At 47.2% G+C, this 11360-nt stretch overlaps 1 long non-coding RNA gene across 2 annotated transcripts in view; it reads left to right on the top strand.

Moving 5' to 3' along the window:
• LOC121495962 overlaps positions 1 to 4287 on the top strand; it is a 29599-nt gene extending 25312 nt beyond the window's left edge. For both annotated transcript variants that reach the window (XR_005989079.1, XR_005989080.1), the window contains exon 3: positions 3488 to 4287. This is a non-coding gene — a long non-coding RNA (uncharacterized LOC121495962). The remainder of the gene's footprint in view (positions 1 to 3487) is intronic.
• The last annotated feature ends 7073 nt before the right edge of the window (positions 4288 to 11360 follow it).

Here is an 11360-nt window from a genome sequence, read left to right as displayed (position 1 = left end):
ACTATCATAGATAAAAAAAAAAAAATTGTCAAGCCCATGGCATCTGAGGGATTCAGCTCTAGAAGCTTTCTTCTCAGGTTTGTATTTTGGAAGTCAAGAGGCCTGGAATGCTGATTATTTTGGGCATCAAAGCTTCAGAGGTGTTCTCTCTGCCTTCCCTACTCAGGGATAGCCACAGTTCTGGAATCCTTACCTTCTTGGAAGCCTCTTGGATTTACAGGTAGAAGTCCTGGAGAATGTTACTTAGAAGTCACATTAAGGGAAAAAGAACACATCATGGCAGCTCTCTCCCCGCCCCCAAAATATTTACTCTATGAAAGTAAGTGTGTAACCCAGATGTTGACTGGTTGAACCTTACTCCACACCCTGTCAGAGTCCAAAGACCTGTGTGAGCTCCTCTGGATCTGTGGTCTCTTGGCAACCTTGGGCTCTGACTTTGGAGTGGAGAAGATGCTTAGATGTGTGGGGGCAGAAATCAGAGAAGCCAAGGTGACAGGGTAGATATTGCCATTGACTCACCTAACAGACTATGCATGAGTAAATAGTGACACCAGAAATTCATGAAGTGAGCAATAACTTGTAAAAAAGAATATGTATGAAAGACCCTCCCTAAAGGGCCTAGGGGAAATGGTGCTGGCTCAAGTAAGTCTGGAAATGAGTAGAGTCTCTAAGAACAGTGTCAAGAGAGCCCATAAGCACCCAGTCCACCTGGCAAAGTTGTTTCCTATGGGTTAGCGATTCTAATGCCTCCCTACATGTATCCTGGAATTGTACAATTGATGAAGGAACTGGACGGCAGATGGCAGAGCCAGGTTTCTCACTGTTAGAATGGGACATTACAGGCAAACCAGGGCAAAAGGCTGGGATGATCCATGCCTAATGAACTGGAGTTGGAGACATGAATATGAGCCCAGCTGGAGTTGGAGACATGAATATGAACTGAATTAGCTTAATTCAGTTACTGATGGCCACATGTGGAAATATTTATGGACATGGATATGTGCACACACAGATAATCTCTTTGCTCTGCTGGATGGGCCTAGAAGAAATGGTACTCCCCAAGGACAACCCATACCGAGACGTTGGTATCTGATATCACTCTCCAGAAGAAGGAACAGGGCTCCCTGGGGTGATGGCTGATTCCAGGTTTGGGGCAGGGAATACACAGGATGACCCTGGATCATCTTGCAGTGAGGAAGGGAAGGATGTGCTCAAAAAACAAAACCACAACACTGAGGGCTTCAAGGGCCCACTGAAGGAGCACCCACTGGCCAAAGCTAGAACAACTGGAGCAGAAGAACAAGTAATGTATTATATTATAACCCAAAATATAAAATATGCACACATGAGTCCTGGGGACTCGTGTTCCAGATAACTCTGTTGCCCCATGCCTGACCTGCAGGCTGTACCCTGTTCACACTGGCTCCTGAACAAGTGTAACACAACATAGGCTAGCTTGGGAGGCCCCATGCATGCAGTGCCAGTACTACAGCCCTTCCTGAGAGCTCCTGCTGAGCTCCAGGAGTCCTCAAGGGAGGTGTAGTAGCTCAGGTGCCCTACAAAGTCCCATAGATGGGGTGGCTTAGACGGCAGATAGTTACTCTCTCACAGTTCTCGAGGCTGGAATTCAAAGATAAAGGTGTTGGTGGGGTTGGTTTCTCCTGGGGCCCCTGTCCTTGGCATGTAGATGGCCATCTATTCCCGTGCCCTCACACAGTCACCCCTCTGTGAATGTCTATGCTCTAATTTACTCTTCTGTAAGAACACTAGTTATATTGGATCACCCCTCACCCAATGACTTCATTTTAAATCAATTACCTCTTTAAATACCTTGTCTCTAAATACAGTTACATCTGAGGTGTGGGGTATTAGGACTGTCACATAGGAACTGAGGAAAAGGCAGAGGCTGGGGGCTTCCACACACCCAGCAGCCCCTCGGGGGGTGAGGGCTGCTCTGATGCACCTCTTCGGGATCTCCCTGCCCACTGCCACCTTTGCCCACTGCAGGAGGCCTGTTTCTGCCAGTGCATCCACATCAGGGCACCAGGGGAGTGCTGGGTCCGAGGCTGAGGCAGGGGATGGTCTCCCCCAGTCTCCATGCCACACCATGTCACAGGGTCCCCCTGCAGCTTGCCGCCCACATCTGCAATCCTCCTGCTATGCATGTCCATCCCTTCTGATCGTCACAGCTACTCCAGAGTCTCACCCTCCCAACCAGAAGTGGGCCTTTCCCTCAGACTCCAGAAGTTTGAGCTCAGTCCAAAGAGCCTTTGGGGGAAGAGAATTCCTGGTGTGTTTCTTCCTCTTCCACTCTCTTCCCAAATCAAGTTCCCAGTCTTCCCCTAGTAGATAGGTAAGCAGATTCACATTAGACCCTAGGAAGGGGCTGATGATGTTTACATCTGGGTCCTGGGCTCAGCCAGTCCAATGTTCCCACGTGTGTCCTCCACCTTGTAGAATCTGGACATCCCTCCTGAGGCCTCTATCCTGTCTCCTTAGCACAATTCAGAGGTCAGGAAAGGGCCTTGGCCTTGAGCTGGCACAGGGAAGCCCTCTCCTGCCCTAAGTCATGCACCTGGACAATGCGTGCTTCTCAGCCTTCCTCTGGAACCACAACTCGTTCATCGGCTCCCCTGTAGAGCGAAAGAACCCTCTATACCCTGGTGCCTCTTTCCCTCAGGGCTCCAACCTTTATTTTCTCGAACCTCTTTCATGAACCTCTGGAAAGGTCAGCCAGGTCCAAGGGCAGTGGACTCGGGCTCAGAAATCACAAGTCAGTCCCATGGCAGCCATATTCAGGGAGTGGGGAAAGGATTCCATGATGGGAGACTCTGCAGTCACTCACCAAGGCCACACACCAAGGGTGAAAGGAACCGCCACTATCATTAATCACAAAAATCACACAGATGTCTTCCCCTGAACACCCCAGCTCAGTTACGTCCAGCCCAGGGTCCTTCACAGAGCTTTCCTGCCTGGGTGGAGAGAGTGGAATATCATACAGCAGGACCTTCACTTCAGCCAGTGTGGCATTCTTAGAGCTCAACGCCTCCAGACTTGTCCCCTACTCCCTCTCATTCAATAGGTGCTCCTGCCTCCCTGCACCTCTGAGCCCCAGGCTCCTGCTACTAGCCACCTGAGAGCTGAAGTGTACATTTCTCAAAGTGACACTAGCAGGGCCCAAAGCCATTTATTTCACCTACGGGTCCAACACAACTCAGCTTGAGCATCATCCCATGTCCTCTATGCCCCCCACACCCACAATACCCCTCACTCTACAGAAGAGAGAGAGAGATTTTTGAAATTCTAGAACAGGGGTTGGCAAACTGTCCTTGAGGGCCAAATTTGGCTGGTACCTGTGTTTGTGCAGGCTAAAAATGATTTTTGTATTTTTAAAGGATTGTTTTTTTAAAGAAAAAGAATTTCAGCAAAGACCATGTGTGGCTGTGGCTCACAAAGTCTAAAATATTTGTTATCTTCCCCTTTACAGGAAAAATCAGATTCCAGCACAGTATACTCTTGTCCTCAAATTAGGCCTTGAGAGGGGAACAGGAGGTCTTGTGTGACCTGGAGGCCACCTGCAGACCGGCCCCCGCCTGCCAGCGGCTCCCTGCACCTTCCGGCCCGGGGGCAGGACCAGCAGAGGTGCCACTGGTTGAACGCCTCCACAGTGACTCCCACCATCAAAGGAGGGGAGCTAGAGTTAACCCACCCTACACTTCCCACCCCTACCAATGTTCTCCAGATCTATTACTGACTAAATGACTTCTACCCAAATCCTTGTCTTCTGGCCAGCTTTGGAGGAAACCCGGGCTAAAGAATACATGTAAGGCATTCTGAATAGATAAAACAGAATAAAATCACGAATGTGGGAATGGCCATGTGCATGTGGGCATGAGGAAAGAGGAGCAAGCCAGCCGGGCTGGACCAGATCACAGGCTGTTGAGTGGCAAGGGTGTCATTGGGAAGGGCCCTATCATACAATGCCCAAGAGCTGAGGCTTTATTCTGAGGTAGAAAGGGGAAGCAGGTCACAGCAGGGGAAGGACACAGTTCCCTACTGCCACCGCTTGTGAACAATAGCCTGTGCCCTCCTTCTTGCTCTGTTCTCTGGGACTAAGGCAGGTCCCACTGTTGGCAAATAAATCCTCCTGGTGTCCTTCACCCTCCTTCATGGAAATATTGGCACGTAGATTAGTTTCTTTCTCCTACATCTCTATCTCCTCCCTTTGGATTTCTTCCCAGCCAGTGAAATTACCTGTTGTCACCCAAATGTGTAGGAGGTCTCTCTGGGCTCAGAGCTGAAGGGGGATTCAGGTCAGGGAGACCAGATGGAGGGGTGAAAGGTATTGGGAGCTTCAGAGAGCCAAGGCTGTCTAAGAATAGGTCCGTGGGCAGAGGGGGGGAGAGACGAGGGGGCATGTAGAAATGCTCCTGGGGGTGGTGGTGGAGGCGAACAGTCAAAACTGAACAGTCCCCTTCATGGCTAGCTGGCCCACCCCCATACAGACCAAGCCTCTCCAGGGCTGGTTCACATGCTGGCTCCCACTGCCGAGGAAGGAGTAGGACCTGGGGGGAGCCCAGAGGGACCAACAAGCTACCTGAAGGACACACTGGCAAATAGACTACATTGCTCAGGATTCCTTTTTGGAAACAATAAACTGACTTTAACTTAAGTAAGTAGAAAAGGGACTAGATAGAAAACCCCAGAGTAGCTCACCACATCTATCAGAGAATGAGGGTCAGATCAATGGGCAAGAACCATGGGCAGAACTGCCTTCAAGATCATACCACAGGGAGACACTCGTTGGTCTTGGCTGGCACTGCTGTGTGCTGGACACCAACCTGGCACTGCTGTGAGCTCTGCCCCAGGCATCACATGCCAAGTCATTAAAGCCACCATGGTGAATCATGAGATGCCCTCTCTTCTTTTTGTCACTGGCTCCAAATCCAAGACTCAAGGCAGAAGCATCCGCCTGGCCAAGCATATGTCATAGGCCTGTAAGCTGCCCAGGATCAAGGTAAGCAAGTATCATACAGAATCTGAGTCCTCCACCTGTGTAAGGAAGGACAATGCTGGGCAGCCAAGACAGGTTGCCCAGCACAGTCCACCCCTTTGACTGACCAACACACTTGATTGGTGACCTCAGTTCCAAACCCAAACTCCTGAGTGATGACCATGTCTCCTCTGCTTGTTATGGTCCCATCTCAACATACAGAACTTATAATGAAATTGTAAAGTTTACGAGTTAGCATCTCAAAAGCTCATGAATCATCCCAATCACATCAATTGGAGAAAGTAAGAGGAAAGAAAAGTTAGGGCCCCTGAGTGGCTCAGTGGTTGAGTGTCTGCCTTTGGCTCAGATCGTGATCCCAGGGTCCTGGGATCGAGTCCTGGGATCGAGCCTGCTTCTCCCCCTGTCTGTGTCTCTGCCTCTGTGTGTGTGTCTCTCATGAGTAAATAAACAAAATATTTTTTAAAAGACAAAAGTAAAGAAGAATAAATCTATATAAATATTTATGTGACCTAACCAAGGAAAGACATGCAAATACAACCTTATCCTCCTTCCAGCAACTGACCATGAAGCCATAGCTGCTGCCTGTGATTCCCACCTTCCCTTCCCTGCCGCAGTCCCTGCTCTCTCAGCCAGCTTGGAGGAAGGTTCTTGACCTCACTCCTGGGTAACCCAAGTCCCTAGGGACTTCCACTAAATTTCATTATAGGATGTGGAAGTACTAGGAGGTCCTCTAGGTTCCATCCATTCTCCTGACCACCTTCACTGTGTGGCCACCATTGAGTCAAACACCAAAAGCAATATGTACCATAAGCCATGAATATCACGGTGAGTAGACCAGATGTCATCTGGGGCTGCCCTGTGCTCTGAGATCTAATTAACATTGGCTCCACATCCCTGATTCTATGTCTTGTAGGCATTCAAATCCCTCCCAAAGATGTCTGCAAATGCCCCAGGGAAAAACATCTTTATGATCATCCTGTTCTCTGAGCCCCCAATTCAGGGCTAGCTGGCTAGCTTTGTTCTACACAGCACCAACTTGGATGTGTGAAAAAAACAGCTCATTTCGCCAAATCTGCCACTCTTCTTTCTTTCTGCCTTCGCCGTCCTCTCTCTATCCTTCCATCTGGTCCTTCCCCAGCCCCAAATTCGTCTATTTTATCATGCCAAGTGACTTGACTACAACCTCATTCTGAGGACTCACCTGACACATGTATTTAACTTATAGGAACTTAGCTACAGCAGTTACCAAAAGTGAGGGGGAAAAAATACACATTAATTTAGTCCATGCTGTGGGGGATGCTTGACTGGCTCAGTGGTTGAGCATCTGCTTTTGGCTCAGGTCATGATCCCGGGGTCCTGGGATGGAGCCCCTGGGATGGAGCCTGAATTCAGGCTTCCCAATGGAGCCTGCTTCTCCCTCTCCTGCCACTCCCACTGCTCATGCTCTCTCTCTCACCTTCTCTGTCAAATAAATAAATAAAATCTTAAAATTTTTTTGATCATGTGGGGTAATCCATGTCCATGTACTAGAAGGTACTGGTACTGGTACCCAATCCTGACTTCATTTATCATAGTGTGAGTTTCAGCCATTTAGGGTGATCCTAGAATTGAAAGATATGTATTTATTATACAAAATAATTGCCTCTAAATGCAAGCCAATCACTGATTCCTCCCAACCAGAGGGCAAGTACATCTGTGATGGGTGTACTGAGAGAGGGGATGTCAGTATCCAAGGAGGCCACGAACATAACATACTGTGCCCTATGGATGATTTAAGAAAACTTCCAAAAGTAATTTTGGCTAATTAGGACTTCACATTCTGAGCTGGTTTTATATTGGAGTTCAATTTGCCAACATATAGCATAACACCCAGTGCTCATCCCGCCAAGTGCCCCCTCAGTGCCCATTACCCAGTCACCCCAACCCCCCACCCACCTCCCCTTCCACTACCCCTTGTTCATTTCCCAGAGTTAGGTGTCTCTCATGACAAATCTTATTTTTTATACCAATTTTAGGTTCATAGCAAACTCTTTAGTGTGAAGTACAGATTTCTTCTATATCCCCCATCTTCCCACACGTGCTCAGCCTCCCCTATTATCAGCAGTCTGCACCAGAGTGGTGCGCTTGCTACAGTCGATGAACCTTCACTGACAAACCATTATCACCCAAGTTCCATAGTCTATACAAGGGGTCTCTCTTGGCACTGTACATTCTGTGGGGTGGCACAAATGAATAATGACACGTACCCATCATATAATATCACACAGAGTATTTTCACTGCCCTAAAAATCCTCTGTGCTCTAATCATCCCTCCCCCCAGACCCCAGGAAGCATGAGTCTTTTTGCCATCTCCATAGTTTTGCTTTTCCCAGAATGTCAGATGGTTGGGATCATACAATTTGAAGCCTTTCAGACTGGCTTCTTTCACTTACTAATATGCACTTGAGGTTCCTCTGCCTTCTCATGGGTTGATAGTTCATTTCTTTTTAGTGCTGAATAACATACCATTGTATGACTGTACTAGAGTTTATTCATTCACCTGCTGAAAAATATCCCAGTTGCTTCCAAGTTTTAGCAATGGTGAATTGAGCTACCAAAGACATCCATGTGCAGGTTTCTGTGTGGACCTAAGTTCTCAATTCATAAGGGAGGAGGGGCAAGATGGCAGAAGAGTAGGGTCCTCAAATCACCTGTCCCCACCAAAATACCTAGATAACCTTCAACTCATCCTGAAAATCTACGAATTCAGCCTGAGATTTAAAGAGAGACCAGCTGGAATGCTACAGTGAGAAGACTTCGCGCTTCTATCAGGTAGGAAGACGGGGAAAACGAAATAAAGAAACAAAAGGCCTCCAAGGGGGAGGGGCCCCGCGAGGAGCCGGGCTGAGGCCGGGGCGAGTGTCCCCAGGACAGGAGAGCCCCGTCCCAGAGAAGCAGGAGCTGTGCCAACCGTCCCGGGCGGAAAGGGGCCCGTAGGGAGGTGAAGCAAGACCCAGGAGGGCGAGGATGCCCTCGGGCTCCCTGGGACAAAACAGGCACCTGCGCCCCGGGAGAGTGTGCCGAGCTCCCTAAGGGCTGCAGCGCGCACCGCGGGACCCGGAGCAGCTCGGAGGGGCTCGGGCGGCGGCTCCGCGGAGGGGGCTGCAGGGCAGGAGCAGGGATCCAACAGCGCAGGCTCCGGAGCACAGGGCGCCAGGACACAGCCCAGGATCCGGCCTCCCCCGGGACAGGCAGAGGCCGGGAGGGCCCAGGACAGCAAGGACGCTCCTGCTCCAGCTGAGCAGACCAGCGGCCCCACCCCGGAGCCTCCAGGCCCTGCAGAGGGAGAGCCCCGGAGTTACTGCGGGAGCTGACTCCAGGACTGCAGAGCTGGCCCCGCCACTGCGGTTGTTCCTCCTGGGGCCTCACGGGGTAAACAGCCCCCACTGAGCCCTGCACCAGGCAGGGGCAGAGCAGCTCCCCCAAGTGCTAACACCTGAGAATCAGCACAGCAGGCCCCTCCCCCAGAAGACCAGCGACACGGACCAGTTCCAGGCGAAGTCAAGGGACTTAAAGTATACAGAATCGGAAGATACTCCCCCGTGTTTTTTTCTTTGTTTGTTTGTTTTTTGTTTTTTGTTTTTTTGTTTTGTTTTTGTTTTGTTTTGTGCTTTTTTTTTCTTTCTTTCTTCTTGATTTCGGATTGCTTCCCCCACCCCACCCCACCCTTTTTTTTTCTCCTTTCTTTCTTTTTCTTTCTCTTTTTCTTCTCTTTTTCCCTTTTTTTTCTTCTTTCTCTTTTTTCTTTTTCTCTTTTCTCTCCTTCTCTCTCTTTTTCTCCTTTTCCCAATACAACTTATTTTTGGCCACTCTGCACTGAGCAAAATGACTAGAAGGAAAACCTCACCTCAAAAAAAAAGAATCAGAAACAGCCCTCTCTCCCACAGACTTACAAAATATGGATTACAATTCAATGTCAGAAAGCCAATTCAGAAGCACTATTATACAGCTACTGGTGGCTCTAGAAAAAACCATAAAGGACTCAAGAGACTTCATGACTGCAGAATTTAGATCCAATCAGGCAGAAATTAAAAATCAATTAAATGAGATACAATCCAAGCTAGAAGTCCTAACGACGAGGCTTGACGAGGTGGAAGAACGAGTGAGTGACATAGAAGAAAGTTGATGGCAAAGAGAGAAACTGAGGAAAAAAGAGACAGGCAATTAAAAGACCATGAGGATAGATTAAGGGAAATAAATGACAGCCTGAGGAAGAAAAACCTACGTTTAATTGGGGTTCCCGAGGGCGCCGAGAGGGACAGAGGGCCAGAATATGTATTTGAACAAATCCTAGCTGAAAACTTTCCGAATCTGGGAAGGGAAACAGGCATTCAGATCCAGGAAATAGAGAGATCCCCCCCTAAAATCAACAAAAACCGTTCAACACCTCGACATTTAATAGTGAAGCTTGCAAATTCCAAAGATAAGGAGAAGATCCTTAAAGCAGCAAGAGAAAAAAAGTCCCTGACTTTTATGGGGAGGAATATTAGGGTAACAGCAGACCTCTCCACAGAGACCTGGCAGGCCAGAAAGGGCTGGCAGGATGTATTCAGGGTCCTAAATGAGAAGAACATGCAACCAAGAATACTTTATCCAGCAAGGCTCTCATTCAAAATGGAAGGAGAGATAAAGAGCTTCCAAGACAGGCAGGAACTGAAAGAATATGTAACCTCCAAACCAGCTCTGCAAGAAATTTTAAGGGGGACTCTTAAAATTCCCCTTTAAGAAGAAGTTCAGTGGAACAATCCACAAAAACAAGGACTGAATAGATATGATGACACTAAACTCATATCTATCAATAGTAACTCTGAACGTGAACGGGCTTAATGACCCCATCAAAAGGCGCAGGGTTTCAGACAGGATAAAAAAGCAGGACCCATCTATTTGCTGTCTACAAGAGACTCATTTTAGACAGAAGGACACCTACAACCTGAAAATAAAAGGTTGGAGAACCATTTACCATTCAAATGGTCCTCAAAAGAAAGCAGGGGTTGCCATCCTTATATCAGATAAATTAAAATTTACCCCGAAGACTATAGTGAGAGATGAAGAGGGACACTATCTCATACTCAAAGGATCTATCCAACAAGAGGACTTAACAATCCTCAATATATATGCCCCGAATGTGGGAGCTGCCAAATATTTAAACCAATTAATAACCAAACTGAAGAAATACTTTGATAATAATACACTTATACTTGGTGATTTCAATCTAGCTCTTTCTATACTAGATAGGTCTTCTAAGCACAACATATCCAAAGAAACGAGAGCTTTAAATGATACACAGGACCAGATGGATTTCACAGATATCTACAGAACTTTACATCCAAACTCAACTGAATACACATTCTTCTCAAGTGCACATGGAACTTTCTCCAGAATAGACCACATACTGGGTCACAAATCGGGTCTGAACCGATACCAAAAGATCGGGATAGTCCCCTGTATATTCTCAGACCATAATGCCTTGAAATTAGAACTTAATCACAACAAGAAGTTTGGAAGGACCACAAACACATGGAGGTTAAGGACCATCCTGCTAAAAGATGAAAAGGTCAACCAGGAAATTAAGGAAAAATTGAGAAGATTCATGGAAACTAATGAAAATGAAGATACAACCGTTCAAAATCTTTGGGACGCAGCAAAAGCAGTCCTGAGGGGGAAATACATCGCAATACAAGCATCCATTCAAAAACTGGAAAGAACTCAAATTCAAAAGCTCACCTTACACATAAAGGAACTAGAGAAAAAGCAACAAATGGACCCCACCCCCAGCAGAAGAAGACAGTTAATTAAAATTCGAGCAGAACTAAATGATATCGAGACCAAAAGAACTGTGGAACAGATCAACAGAACCAGGAGTTGGTTCTTTGAAAGAATTAATAAGATAGATAAACCATTAGCGAACCTTATTAAAAAGAAGAGAGAGAAGACTCAAATTAATAAAATCATGAATGAGAAAGGAGAGATCACTACCAACACCAAGGAAATACAAACGATTCTAAAAACATATTATGAACAGCTGTATGCCAATAAATTAGGAAAACTAGAAGAAATGGATGCATTCCTGGAAAGCCACAAACTACCAAAACTGGAGCAGGAAGAAATAGAAAACCTGAACAGGCCAATAACCAGGGAGGAAATTGAAGCAGTCATCAAAAACCTCCCGAGACACAAGACTCCAGGGCCAGATGGCTTCCCAGGGGAATTCTATCAAACGTTTAAAGAAGAAATCATACCTATTCTACTAAAGCTGTTTGGAAAGATGGAAAGAGATGGAGTACTTCCAAATTCGTTCTATGAGGCC

This window comes from Vulpes lagopus, chromosome 7 (genome assembly GCF_018345385.1).
Source record: "Vulpes lagopus strain Blue_001 chromosome 7, ASM1834538v1, whole genome shotgun sequence".
Lineage (NCBI taxonomy): Eukaryota > Metazoa > Chordata > Mammalia > Carnivora > Canidae > Vulpes > Vulpes lagopus.
Note: the sequence above shows the minus strand (reverse complement) of the source record. Positions and strands in the feature narration are given on the sequence as shown.